At 37.3% G+C, this 15,403-nt stretch overlaps 1 long non-coding RNA gene and 1 pseudogene across 1 annotated transcript in view; one reads left to right on the top strand and one right to left on the bottom strand.

Moving 5' to 3' along the window:
• Window positions 1–15,403, bottom strand: part of LOC106872058 (uncharacterized) — a 204,951-nt gene that overhangs the window by 145,647 nt on the left and 43,901 nt on the right. The window lies entirely within an intron of this gene.
• On the top strand, window positions 13,987–14,656 carry LOC149132877 (uncharacterized; annotated as a pseudogene).

The raw sequence follows: 15,403 nt of genomic DNA on the forward strand, positions 1-15,403 counted from the left end.
TATATATATATATATATATATATACATATATATATATATTCATATATGTATATGTATGCATTTGTCGAAACCAGTACATAAGCACGACCAAACAAACATCTGAAACATCTAAAGATTCCTGTAGATATCTTGTGATATGGTATGGTTTGGCGCAGTCTTGTGGTGGTGGTAGTGGAATCGTGGTGGTGTTGTTGTAGTGTGGTATGATGAAGTTGCCGTGCGGTATGATGCAAAAGAAATGTTATAAGTTTATAAAGATAAAGATGAGAAATGATGAAAGCGAACCAACTCGAAGTAAAACGATTTGTTATTCTGAGTGACCGTAGAAAATATTTGGGAAGCTAGAAGAAGAAGAAGAAGAAGAAGAAGAAGAAGAAGAAGAAGAAGAAGAAGAAGAAGAAGAAGAAGAAGAAGAAGAAGAAGAAGAAGAAGAAGAAGAAGAAGAAGAAGAAGAAGAGCAACAACAATAACAACAATAACTGTTTCAGAGTTTAGCACAAGGCCAGCAACTGTGGGGAAGGCGTAAGTCGATTCGATCGACTCCAGTACTTAACTGGTACTTATTTTAACGACGCCGAAAGGAGGAATAGCAAAGACGACCTCTGAAAAATTTGAACCCAGAACGTAAAGACGGACGAAATGGCGCCAAGCATGTTGCCCGGCGTGCTAACGGTTCTGACAACTCACCGCCTTCATAACAACAACAACCACAACAATAATAATAGCGCTACCACCATCAACAATACCACCAATAATAGTAATGGTAATACTTTCTTTTATTGGCCATAAGGGCCGAACACAAAACAAATAGGGATGATACAATTCAAGGGACAAGTGGGGTGTTGAACAATGCCGTGTATACAATAAGTAACAAAAACAATTTCTAAAACAATCAAGCAATAAAATTCCCCCAAAGTGGTGAGTTCCTTCCTCACAGGGACAACCGAGGAGCCCCACACATTCTGGTTATCTCGACCGCCAGATGCACCTCAGCATGCACCTCTCTCCTCAAACTCCTTTGGTTTACAAACGAAAGTTCAGAGAGGGCCCCATTGACACGGGCCATCCTCACCACATCACTCTTCTTTCAACAAATTTACTGAGGAATGGGGGGGGGGGCAAAGCTTCCCTCTCTAATCTCACCTTCCTTTTCAGGTGGAACTTGAAAAAGTCAATGAGGGTTTGGCCGAAGAGGAAAGTATCTGTCTTCAATCATTTCAATCTCGTCCACCACATTACCTCCTTCACTATAGCCACCAGACAGAGGAAAATTGCTCTTCTTTCCCGGCCAAAGGAAGGCGGCGGGGTGATCTTCACGATAATAATAGTTATGTTAATATTGATGAATTTAAATTTTGGCACAAGGCCAACGAGTTCGGGGGAAGGGGTTAAGTCAATTACATCGACCCCAGTTTTCAACTGGTACTTATTTATTTACCCCGAAAGGATGAAAGGCGGAACTGGGACTCAGAATGTAAAGATGGACGAAATGCCGCTAAGCATTTTGCCCGCTCAGTAATGATTCTGCTAGCTCGCTGCCTTAAAAGATGAAAGGCAAAGTCGGTCTCAGCGGAATTTGATCTCAGAACGTATAGACAGACGAAATGCCACTGAACATTTTATCCGGCGTGCCAACGGTTCTGCCAGCTTGCCGCTTCCAAAACAACAACAACAGCAACGAAAACAACAATAATAATAGCACCATTACCACCACTACTCCCACAAACAATAATAATAATGATACTAATAATCCTTTCTACTATAGGCACAAGGCCTGGATTCTGTGCGGAGGAGGACAGTCGATCACATCGAGCCGAGTACTCCACTGGTACTTAATTTATCGACACCGAAAAGATGAAAGTCAAAGTCGATCTCGGCGGAATGCGAACTCAGAACGTAAAGACAGATGAAATGCTGCTAAGCATTTTGTCTGGCGTGCCAATGGTTCTTCCAGCTTGCCTCTTCCATAACAACAACAATAACAATTGTAACAAAAACAACAATAATGATAATAGCACCACTACCGTCACTACTACCACCAACAATAACAGTAATAATAATAATAATAATAAAATGAAAACGACAACAACAATAATAATAATAATCATATTTATGATATTAATATTAATAATAAATACTAATGTTCGTTCTATCATGTAAATAAATCTAAAAGAAACATATAAGGGGTCTGTGGTAGTGCAGAAATTTAGGGTAATTAATTAATTATTTTTGTTTCGTTCGTCAGAGATTTCTCTGAGATTAAATTGGATTTTGGTTTTAATCAATTTTGGAATCAACGCTACGGTATGTCTTTCCTGAGGAATCATCAGGAAATGAAATGGTTTTTGTTAGTTCTTACCCACCTTCCCCCTTTCTAGGTCTTACTAATAAACATACCTATTTCAAGACTTGTTTTGGCATTATCTTATTTTGGTACATTCCCGAAAGGTTACGTATTCCTTATATGTATATTTGCTGGCATGTGTGTATGTATGTATGTATGTATGTATGCATGCATGTATGTGCGTGTGTATGTGTCTGTGTATTTATATATATGATTTTACGCATGTTTGTAGGCGCGTGTGTATGTACTCAGTAAGTTCCAACGCTCTTTGTTTTTCTATTTTGTCATTTTTGCTTCTGTTAGCAATTACCTTACATGCGTATAAATGCGTGCATGCATATGTTTATATTCACACACACACACACACACACACACACACACACACACACACACACACACACACACACACACACACACACACACACACACATACACACACATATAAACCTGTATGTATGTATGTATTCTTTTACTTATTTCAGTCATTTGACTGCAGCCATGCTAGAACACCGCCTTTAGTCGAACAAATCGACCCCAGGACTTATTCTTTGTTAGCTTAGTACTTATTCTATCGGTTTTTTTCCGAACTACTAGGTTACGGGGACGTAAACATACCAACATCAGTTGTCAAGCGATGGCGGTGGGGGACAAACATAGACACACACTCATAATTATTATATATATATATACGACAGGAATATATACCTATATTTGTGTATATATATATATATATATATATATATATATATATATATATATATATATTATTATTAATTATTAATTCTATTATTAATTGACGATTTCCTGCCCTTATTCTTGTATATTTTATATATATATATATATATATATATATATATATATATATATATATATATATATATATATATATATATATATATATATATATATATATATGTATGTATGTATGTATGTATGTATACACGCGTAGGATCTCGATCCAATGCAAGTTATAGGTCCAATTTTGGGATTTCTAAGTGTGACGTTTTTATAAAAGAACAAAGTATATATATAAAAACTTATGGCGGCAATCTGGTAGAATGGTTAACACATCGGGTAAAATGCTTAGCGGCATTTCGTCTGTGTTTACTTATTGAATTGAAATTCCTTGTGGCTGATTTTGCCTTGGATTACTTGGATCGATAAAATAAGTATCAGTTGATCACTGGGTTGGACGTAACCGACTTATACCCTCCTTCAAAACTGCTGGCCTTGTGCCAAAATTTGAAACCAATATTCTTTACAAAAGTAATTTTCTTTCAAACACTTAATATTTTGAATATGTTATTTTTTTCTGAAGCAAAAATAGAACTTTACAAGTAGGCAATTTCCTTGTGATCATCTCAGCATTGCATAATAAACAATATTATTGTTGAAATTTGAAATGAAATTTCCATCTTTATTATGCACAAAAATCTCAGCAAAACAGGAAAAGCGAGTTCGGTTACGTTTCGTCACTGCAATTAAACTGGATTTCCTTACTAAGACTTTCAAGGATATCGTATTGGTATGTTCTGGCTGAAAGACTGTCCTATTAAAATTGCTTATTTGTCCTACAACTGGAAACAATATAAATATAGTTTATACATATATACATACACGTATGCAGAGATACATGCAGACAAGCATGCATATATGTATGTATCCATACATATATACATACGTATTGGATGCATACATGCATACATACATACATGCATACATACATACATACATACATACATACATAAAAGCATGCATAATACATATATGCTTACGTATGTATATGTCAAGCGCTTGGTGATGTTTTGACACCCGGCACTTTGAAAGAATATTCCCCACCTCACCATATCGCAGCTTACTCGTAAATACACGAACCATATACGTTAAGTATATGTGGTTGATAAAGTTTTATTACATTAACTCTGCTTCAATTTCATATTTCAGTTTATTGCTAAATAGTGCTTCACCCCACGTTGTATTTATACGACTTTCGAACACTCTACTGAACGTCTAGTAACAACCCTCACTTGCTTGGTCTGTGGAACGTGGTGTATGTTTCGTTGCTAATGATCCAACCAGGCAACAGGCATTACAAAATTACATGTTCGTGAGTTTGGCCGAATTCATTTGCGGAGTAGGGGAGGGGAGAAGAGGAATCTGAAGTTTTGGGACATACCGTTTGTCTGAGAGAAATGAAAGCTTTAAGTGAGATGTTTAGAACTAATATCCACGGAAACAAATGTCAATATGACCAGGTTAAATGATATAATACATGCAGCAGTCTCTGTGGCCACAAAAGAAGCTGAGTACCCCCTCAAACACATCCAAATAGGAGTATCACCACCCAAACAAATCCTCCTGTGGATAAATAATATTCAGAAAAAAAACAATAGAAAATAAAAGCAAGGATCTGTCGGTTCTTAATGAAACTAGTAGACAATCATCACTACTAAGCAACAAGAAGAGAAAAAAAAACCCTGCGTAAATGCAAAATTACAGAACAAGATATACCTGAGGTAAAAGAACAGCAAAAGCAAGATATCCTCGCCAAAGCACCGGTATGGGAAACGCCAACGTCTCTTTGAACAAAACAAACAGTTCGACTCCAACACCAAAAGATTCTACCAAGAACTTGGCAAAAATAAAATAGAGATCAATACAGCAGCAACAGCAGAAGTGGAAGAATTTTAGAAAGAAATATGGTTGGCAAAGGAACAAACTCAAAAAATATCTATCAAAGCAACAAACACTGCACCTGAACAACTCTGGACTCCTATAACAACTGAAGAGGTCTTAGCAAAAACTAAGCAACTGGAAGACAGCCGAGCACGACAGGATCCCCAACTTCTGGTTGAAATATCTAACAGGAATACATAAAATTCCGGCTGAGAAATTTAATGAAATACTAGCAGAGCGAGAAACAATGCCTGAATGGCTCACGAAAGGGAAAATTATCCTAATTCCTAATTCCACCGAAAGGATAAGCCTATGAAATTACAGACCGGTAACTTGTCTCCCTAAAATTTACAAAGCCTTTGATGCAATAATATTGCAGAGAAGAAAACAACTGGAAGAAAACAACCTGTTTCCAGAAGAACAGAAGGGATGCTGCAAGGGCTCATACGGCTGTAAAGATCAGCTACTGATCAATAAAGCCATAACTGAAGACACAAAAAGAAGAAGGGTCTAAGTATGGCTTGGATCGATTATCGAAAGGCTTTTGATAGTATTCACCACACATGGATCCTAGAAACATTAGCCATGAACGAGGTAGCACCAATAACCATAAAATGTATAAAACATTCCATAAATAAATGGCAGACAGTGCTACGGCTCTAAACAAAAAAGGGACTCATAAAACCAAAGCCATCCCCATTAGAAGAGGAATATTCCAGGGAGACACACTCTCTCCACTCCTTTTCCACTTGGCACTGACACTTTTATCTGACATGCTAAACAGAATTGTATGTAAATACGACTGTTACGGCAAAACAATCAACCACCTATTGTGCATGGATCATCTAAAACTGTATGCTACAAGCGATAAACAATTGGAAACATTACTACAGACAGTACATGTATTTACCAAAGAAATAAACATGAAATTTGGCTTAGAAAAATGTACCAAAGCAACCTTGTAAAGAGGAAAGCTAGTTAAGAGTAACAACGTCGCATTAGATAAAGGAAATGAAAAACCATACATACAGACACTTAGGTATCAATATACTAGATACGATACGACACACACAAATGAAAGAGAAAATAAGAAAGGAATACTATAGACGAGTTAGGTTAATACTAAAAACAGAGCTCAATGCGAAAAACAAGATAATAGGTATCAACACTCTAGCCGTCCCAGTTCTAAATTATATCTACTATATTCTTAATTGGACTCTAAATGAACTAATCAAAATAGACAGGTAAACAAGAAAAATAATGACGGGATTTAGGATGCATCACCCAAAATCTGACATAGAACTGATCGAAGGTGGTAGAGGCCTTATACAGCTAGAAAACTATTATTAAATAACCACGATAGGACTACAGAAATACCTACTTCAGAAGCAAGGAAAACTAATACAAATAACCATAAAACATGAACAAAACAAAAAACTGTTTCCTGTCTGTAAGGATGCTAACAAATCCAAAAAAGAAGTCATAGTACTTAACAACTATGAAGAAAAAGAAGAAACAGCAAAAGCTGTAAAACAACTGAAATCCAAACTAAAACTGGAACAGCAACGTATCATGATAAAACGATGGCAAGAAAAACCCCCTGCATGGCAAATATTGGGTTAAGCTAAACAGAAAAGAAATAGACTAAGCAAAATCCCAGCAATGGCTGAGAAGCTCAGGACTCAACACAGAGACTGAAAAATTTTTAATTGCAACACAAGATCAAAGCCTCCCCGCCAGAAATCACCAAAAACACGCGATGAAAAGAAATACAAGTAACTGCAGAATATGTGGTGATGGAGAAGAAACAATAAATCATATTGTGTCTGGCTGCCCAGTCCTGGCTAAGAAGGAATATATTCACAGACACGACAGAGCTGGGACCTATATACACTGGAAGCTATGCCAACACTATGGAATACCAACAGAAAAAAATAGTATAGTACACCCAAGAAAAGGTCACAGAAAATGAGAAAGCAATTATACTCTGGAATATGCCAATACACACAGATAGAGAAATTAAGGCTAATAGGCCGGATATAGTTGTCAGAGATCACCAAAAAAAAAAAATGCTTTCTAATCGATGTATCAATACCAACAAATGACAATGTTTCTCTAAAATAAACGGAGAAACTTTCAAAATACAAAGATCTGGAAATAGAGGTAACTCGAATGTGGAGCCTAAAAACAGAAACATTTCCTACTTAATGAAGACACGGCGAGGGCGCAAGAGGTGAATCGAAGAGGTGGTTGGGGTAATCTGTTAAATCCCTTTAGAATTCTTTTGTAACTTTTGGACGTCAAATCTTGTCGCACTTTGACGTCTAGCTGCACACACACACACCACCTCACACGCATATTCATACTCACACACACACATTCACACACATATACATATTCGTTCTTTCTTTCAAACTCTTATTCACATTCCCACTTTCTCTCATACATACACCTGCACGCCTACAGTTATTTTAGCCCATAAAATACAGTTACCAGTATCCATTCGGCCTCCGTTACATACCCATGCGATTCAATACTCATACACACGCACACTCTGTCTGTCTCACTCACTCACTCACTCACTCACTCACTCACTCACTCATTCACTCACTCACTCACTCAATCACTCACTCACTCTCTGTCTCTGTCTCTCTCTCAATCTCTCTCTGACACCCCCACACACATATTGGACTTTGACCTCTGTCTCCATTGACCTTTAGTTACACAATAATTTCGCGAAGTAATATTTCTGTCATACATTCAGATGAACACTGGGGTCGATGTAATCGACTTAAGCCTTCCTCCGAAATTGCTGGCCTTGTGCCAACATTCGAAACCAGTATTTTCTAATACATCACCTGCAAGCACTGCTTTAAGCAACAATTACAACAACAACGATGACGACGACGACGACGATGACATCGACGACGACGACGATGACGATGACGACGACGACGACAGCCACAGGATCTATGCCGCATAATTAAAGAATGTATAAATTATGTCTGTATTCAGCAGAAAAGAAAATGTTATTTTTTCCATGTTTATTGTGTGTATCTGTGTGTGTGTGTTTGTATACCGCACGGAACAAGAATATCTTAGGTTTCGGCATGTGTGTGTGTGTGCGTGGTGGTGGAGGTTAATCTTTTATTTATTTACTTATTTATTTATCAGTTCTGCAAACTCTCCGGAATTTCCAAAAAGCATCATCATCAATAGCAGCAACACTGAATTAATCATCTTATTTTAATTCAACTGACAACTGTTTCACAGCTTTAACTTTTCAAACCATCCCTTTGTTTATTTATTTATGTGTTTGTTTGACAATGAAATTTCTAATCCCCCCCCCACCTCCCGGCTTTTCCATCTCTGTAGAAACGTGTTCGCTGACTAATTTTAACTTGGATTTCCTTTGTCCGTCTCACCACTTAATAGATGGCAACTCAGTCAAGTGTTGGAGTTTCTTTGTTTTTCTTATGACCGGAGTAGGATGCCTGTTGATAAATATAATCTAGACAAACTATTAAAACTTATTTTGTTTTCTTCTAAAGATAGTGACCCAAATACAAGACAGAAATTCCATCTTCGCACGCTGTTTATAAGTTAAAACATTCATCCACTTGTTTTCAAAGTAAATTCTGGATAATCAAGATTAGAATATGTTGGAGAAGAAGACGTAGAACTAAAACAAAGGATAAAAAAGCCTCAATGAATGAATTGAAGGAGACAATTTAGTCATTTTCATATTCTGCTGAGATAATAGGAAAGGTCAAAAGGTTAAAACATCCAGGACAACAAATGAGGAGAATGATCATTTTCTAATTATCTGTCTTTTAATTAAAGTAAAAGATTGTTGAAGAACTGTATGGCAACTTCAATTCATGCTTTGTATTTCTTTTGGAATATTGTAAATTTGTCAGGTCATTTTGTGTGTCACAAGGATCTAAATGCTTTAGTGAGCCCAAGGCAAAGAAGAGAGCTTTTACATCAATGATTCTCAAACCGTTTCTCACAAGCACCACTTCTCGATTGAATTTGTAATGTGCGAGTTAGTGAATTTCCTTTTCTGAAAACTCTAACTTATACAGATTATTACTTGTTACTCATAAAACCAAGTGCATCAATTATTATTGACATAAATGTGAATTTATAATCTGGATATAGAAGCTGGTGGCTTCGAAGCAGTTGCATGTATGTATGATATTTCTCTGAGTTTTACTTAAGTTCAAGCTAACATTGTGACAAGACTTTTTGAGTTAAGAGAGTTCTCGGTGTTTATAAACATGTGATTGAATTGGTGTGTTGGTTGAGGTGTCTATGCATACACCTAAAGAATCTCAGAGGGAGAATCTTTGAAAAGTCTTACAAATCTTCACTCTGTCACTCACAGATTGAATTTGGAGAATCCGTATCAGTTTCTTTTGCTCATAATATTTCTAGGTTTTTGTTTTAATTTATAGGAACATAACCTAATGCACCTATGCTGATAGGTACAATAAAGAATCTATGGTCAGGGTACAAACGCTGTGAGTTCGGCATTAATTCACCATAAATGTTCTCTTTGCACAGGGCTTTTGATAGTACATTCACATCTGCTGGGCAGCTGACCTCTACAATAGCGCATTCGCCACCTCTGCCCGACCTTTCAGGGAGAACAACCTCCTTTCCCATTTCTGGGTAAGATAGACCACCCTGTTCGTCACCTTTTCCCATTTCTTATCCACCTGGAGGTAGGGACCAAACCAGATCCCTAACAGTTTAACTGGTCCGTCTGTCCAGCGTCCGACGGCATCGATTTGCCTCTCCTAGTGCCCAGTCGCAATCCCACCGACTTGTCGGCGGTGATTTTGGCCCCTGGAACCGACTCATAGTCCCTTACAATGGAGCTGACTGTCTCCACTTCGGAGGCATCCAACACCATGACGGTAACATTGTCCGCGTACGCCAACACTGCTCTCCAGAGTCCAATTTCGAAAGGGAGGCTTCTTAACTGTTTCAACTTCCGCAGCTGTGGCTCGAGAGTCAGCACACACAGAGAGGTGACAGCGGGAAACCCTGACGGACCGAACATGCGATACTAAACGGTTCCGACAGGTGGCCATTTACTTTGACCCCCGAGCAGGTAAGGTTGTGCATTGCAGCAAACCAGCCTCTAAAAACGGGGTCCGAAACCGGTCGTTCTAAGGACGGCTTCCAAGTAGCGATGGTCGAGCCTATCGAAAGCTTTCGACTGATCTAAATTGATCAGGGCCCCACCGAAGCCAGTTTTAGTCCCAACCCTCTCTACGATGTATTGCATAGGGTGGAGGTTGTCGTGGATAGACCTGCTCGGGATTGCGCACGTTTGTGCCTTCCCGACCAGACTACCGACAAGCGCCAACCTTTTCGCTAACACCTTGGCCAAAATCTTAAACTCTGTGTTTAGCAGAGTTATGTCCCGAATGTTCCCTAGCACGTCCCCATTGTTGGTATCCTTTTTCAGCAGTGTTACCACACTCCAGCTAACAGCACTAGGAATTCTCCGGTTCTGCTGCCAGTCACTGTAAACATCTACCAAGAGGCTGCCAAACAAATCTGGCATAAATAGATAAAATTTGTAGAGTAGACCATCCAAAACCGGGCGATTTGCGACTTGTGCAATCGCTCATCGCCTCCCGTATTTCAGTGGCTGTGATCGTTAACGAGGATTGTTGGGGGGGGGGGGGAACAAACACTCGCTCGCACACAGACACAGACACAGACACAGACACACATACACTCCCCACACACAAACACACACACACAAATATATACATACATACAAATATATTCATATATATACGACGGGTTTCTTTCAGTTTCCGTCTACCAAATCCATTCACAAGGCTTTGATCGGTCCAAGGTTATAGCAGAAGACACATTACCAAGATGCCACGCAGTGGGACTGAACCCAGAACTATGTGGCTGGGAAGCAAGCTCCTTACCACACAGCCACGCCTGCGCCTATATATATAAAGCTTAGGTTGGATTTGAAATCAGAATTTAAAGAGCGTAAGGAGACGGTGCACTGTGGCGTGTGCACTATCGAGCCTGCCAGCTCGCCACTTTGCGCTCGTTGAATAAAGTTTAAATATATACGCCGACCATAGCCTTGTGAGTGGCTTTGGTTGACGGAAACTGAAAGAAACCCATTGCATATATATATATATATATATATATATATATATATATATATATATATATATATATATATATATATATATATATATATATATATATATATATATATATATATATATATATATATATATATATATATATATATATGTATATATATATATGTATATATATTGAATGACTTGTATCATTATCTCTCATAATCTATTTTTATTTTACTGAATTGATAACCCAGTAAAATTCCAGAAGAAAGAAGTGTTTGGCTTTATATGATTGACGAAAGAGCATTAAGTGAGGATTGTCAACAAATATTCATACGTACATAAATACATACATACATACATACATGCATACATACATACACACATACACAGTCAGATGCGTGCGTGCACCACACACATACGTACATACACACACACACACACACACACACACACAAACAATCGAAAGCGTGGAGGCTTCCATGGAGGAGGTGGAATAGTTGTTTGTATGCAGTTAATCATGAAATTGTATTTGACACGAGATTTCTCTTGACTAGAAACGTCACTCGATAGGCAGAAAGATCGACAGCAAGATATATATTTCGTTGTATATCTATCAATCTCTCTCTCTCGCTCTCTCGCTCTTGCTGTGCGTGCTTGTATGTGCTTGTGTACATGTGTATGTATGAGTGCATGCATGTGCGCGTATATGCGTACGCGTGTTGTATAATATATATATATATATATATATATATGAAAAGTGAGTGAGAGAGAGGGAGAAAGATAGAGTGAGAGAGAAAGAGAAGGTAGAGGAAATAGCAGACAATAGGTAGAAATAAAACAAATAAAGAAAATAAAAAAGAAGGAAGGAAGGAATATTGGAAAGCAACAAGAAACGTTGAAAAGAAAGAAGAGCAGGTTGTCGCAACATCTGTAGGGCCGCCACACCCTGACTAGATAATGTTGACACGTTTGAAGTTGTGGACACAAATCTAGAACAGTTTACGCTGAAATGCAATCTATTTACTGAAGTCTTATGGCTGTATGGTAAGGATATCCGCCCGACATTCGTTCGATCGATCATTGCTTTAGTGAAAGTGGTGTGAGGATTAGTACGACAGGTTTTATCAGATCGATATTGCTTTGTGTCAAAGCAGATTGACACAAGGCCTGTGTTGTTTATTTGCTGAGCAATCTGTCTGTCGTATAATATACGACACGGTTATATGTTGTGGTGACATCTAGGTTGTTGTTTCAAGTTTTACTGTCAACCTTCATCGTTTGTCTACAGAAAATAGGGATTGGCTTGAAGAGAGTTAATCACCTTTTAGCGTTTAAACCGGCCATATCAAGCCCAAATGTCCAAATACTCAACCTTGTTTTATGTTCAAATCAGCCAGATCTGTCCTTTCGCATCTATCCTACAATGGCATACAATCACGTAATCTTGAAGTTACAAGATAACACCGGATTGATTCAAAACAATGTGATTAAATATACATTACATATGTCAGAATAATTTGAATGCTAAAGAGTTGAGACAATATAGCACCAAGTACAGGCTTTCAGTTAGGGTATAACTGATCCCCAATAGAAGTGTAGTACACTATAAGTTTTACAACACTACTCATTTATATTATATTTAGAGAACAGTGATTAAATGAAAGCAAGCTTAATTGTTTAAAAGATATTAAATTGAACATAAAAAGGATTGCAAAACATCACTTTTATATCTTCTTTCGAGCGTAAATGTTGAAGGGCAGCGATACCCCAAATTAGTTTGCAATCATGAAATAATTATAAATTTACAAAAATCGTGGAACACATCATACCAAGATTTTAGACAACCACGTCTATCCTAATTTTAAACAGACATTGACTGGAACAATTTGTTCCTGGGAGAGAATTTGCCTATATGAAAAATTACAACATATAATAATTCTATATACACACTTGAAACGGAATATGATTAAAATACCGGTGTGTGTATTGATTATGATGTATATACAAACGTAGTGCGGCATTAGCTGTAGCATTCTGTTCCAGAGAAACTTCTCAAAGACCTGTGTGTTAAAAAGCACGGGGCTCGACCAGAATATCATGAGGGAGTCGTTTTCACCTGATTTAGTCCCGTAAGCCACGAACATATACGAACATCCTGAACTAAGCAGGAAAATATTCGGTCCGATATAGAAATCGGTGAATAAAGTATTCATTGATCAATGTGAAAGTTGGCCAGGTTAAAATTAAATTGATATTTTTATTTTAAACTTACTTCAGTCATTAGACTGCGGGTGTACGGGAGCAGCGTCAATTTTAAGTTGAATGAATCGAGTCAAGTACTTGTTTGTTTTTTTAAAGCTTGGCGCTTATTCTCTTTTATCGAACCGCTAATTTACGGAGACGTAAGCACTAGGGTTATTACTTTTTGATTTTTTGAAAGTAAACAATTTCCTTATCAAAAGTCGATGAACAATTTTATATACGTTGAGAAAATAACATTTATCTTAAGTTTTTAAAAAACGTCACCCCAACTGAAGAAATCTAACATTACGTTTGCAAAATTCTAGCTGGGTTCATAATGCCTATACAAGTTTTTACCAAACTTGGTGTGCTGACTTAATACAAAGCAGAAGCAGTATATCTCAAATTTCTGCTTTCAAGTTCAAGTAGTTTTAGGAGTTTTAAAGTTTTTAACTTGTTACCACTTAGGCCCAACTTTAAGAAATATTCTCTTCCTCTCCTTTTTATCTCTGTGACGTTAAACACTCTGACTATATTAACTGTTTCTCAGAATAGTAGGCTTATCCATCTGGAGTATCTAAAATAATGTCTCATAGGAGAAGTGCTTGTGTCACTCAAAGACACAAAAAAATCTGGACGAAGAATTTCGTGTAATTTCAAGACTCACATAGGAAAGAAAGACCTGTTCCTCTAGAAGAGCATTTTTTGGAAAACAACTGCAGGATACCAATGAAACTTCAAATTGTCGGTCGCTACCTGTTCTTTGGAGGTACCATCAAAGGAAGGAAAGAAAGAACAAAGGAAATTTCGAAAAAAGTAACATTTTTATGGCAAAAGAAATTAAATTTCCCATAATTATCAATTTAAAATGTAGAAGCAAAAGTAGAAAAAGTGCTGAATACCTACGATAAATGCGTTAAAAGAGGAAAATACGATTCATTGAAAGAAATTTTTGACATCAGAAAGGAAAACGGTGAATGGCTGTGCAGTGAGGATAGAAGGTTATATTATCTTCAAATTGAAAGCAAAGGACAGGTTGGGTATGGAATTAGAAAGGCAGCCAGTTCCAGAACTATCCGTCTATCCAAAAGAAGAAAAGTGTCCTTAAAGCCATCTTCAGCCAGAGCAACTCCAGTGTCATCGTAAACGTCTGAAGCAGAGACTGAAAGTGAATATCAAGAGTCCGAAAAATCAGATGAAGAATCCACACAAACAAAGAGGAAGTACAGCAAAACTGGAACTGCACCAATTTAGTTATTACCTTCCAAGCTATCAACCCCAAAAGCAGCAACAGTTTTTCGACAATTATCTCAAGATGGGATCAATGTCGAGACTCCTTCCCAATCTGGTATTTACAGATCGACTATCAAAGAAGCTGTTAAACTAAAAAAGAAAATGAAGAAAAGACTACATTTAGAAAACTGGTCAATGTATTTTGATGGTAAACTTATTGATGACCAAGAATATCAAGTGCTAGTTGTAAAGAATGACCAGAGAGAAGTTAAGTTAGAAGTACTCCAATTACCAAATGGAAAAGCCGATACTGTTGTGAAAGGAATAACAGCTGTTTTAGATGAATACAATTTATGAACCTGTGTAAAGATGATCGTCGCTGATACAAAGAATGTGAACACTGGGAAAAGAAATGACATTGTCATTCAATTGCAAAGACTGTTTGCTCAAAGGGTTTGAAAGAACCGCAATTTATTGGTTGTCAGTATCATATCATTGATAGAGGTTTTTTTTTGTGTTGTAATGGATAACGAAATTCATCCCAGAGCTTCTAAGTAATTATGAAAAACTCCAGGCTAATTTCAACAATGGTGAAGAAAAGATTACTGAATCTGCAGGATGGTGAGATGACATGAAATTTCTATTTCATTTGGCCAGAGTTTTTCGTTTCTTTGAAGACACCGGAAAATTTCCTCCTGTAAAATTTTTTAAAATACCCAATTAGAGTAATGCAAGATGGAATTCTTGAGCAATACTAGCTCTTTTAGCA

This window comes from Octopus bimaculoides, chromosome 13 (genome assembly GCF_046866305.1).
Source record: "Octopus bimaculoides isolate indiv1 chromosome 13, ASM4686630v1, whole genome shotgun sequence".
Lineage (NCBI taxonomy): Eukaryota > Metazoa > Mollusca > Cephalopoda > Octopoda > Octopodidae > Octopus > Octopus bimaculoides.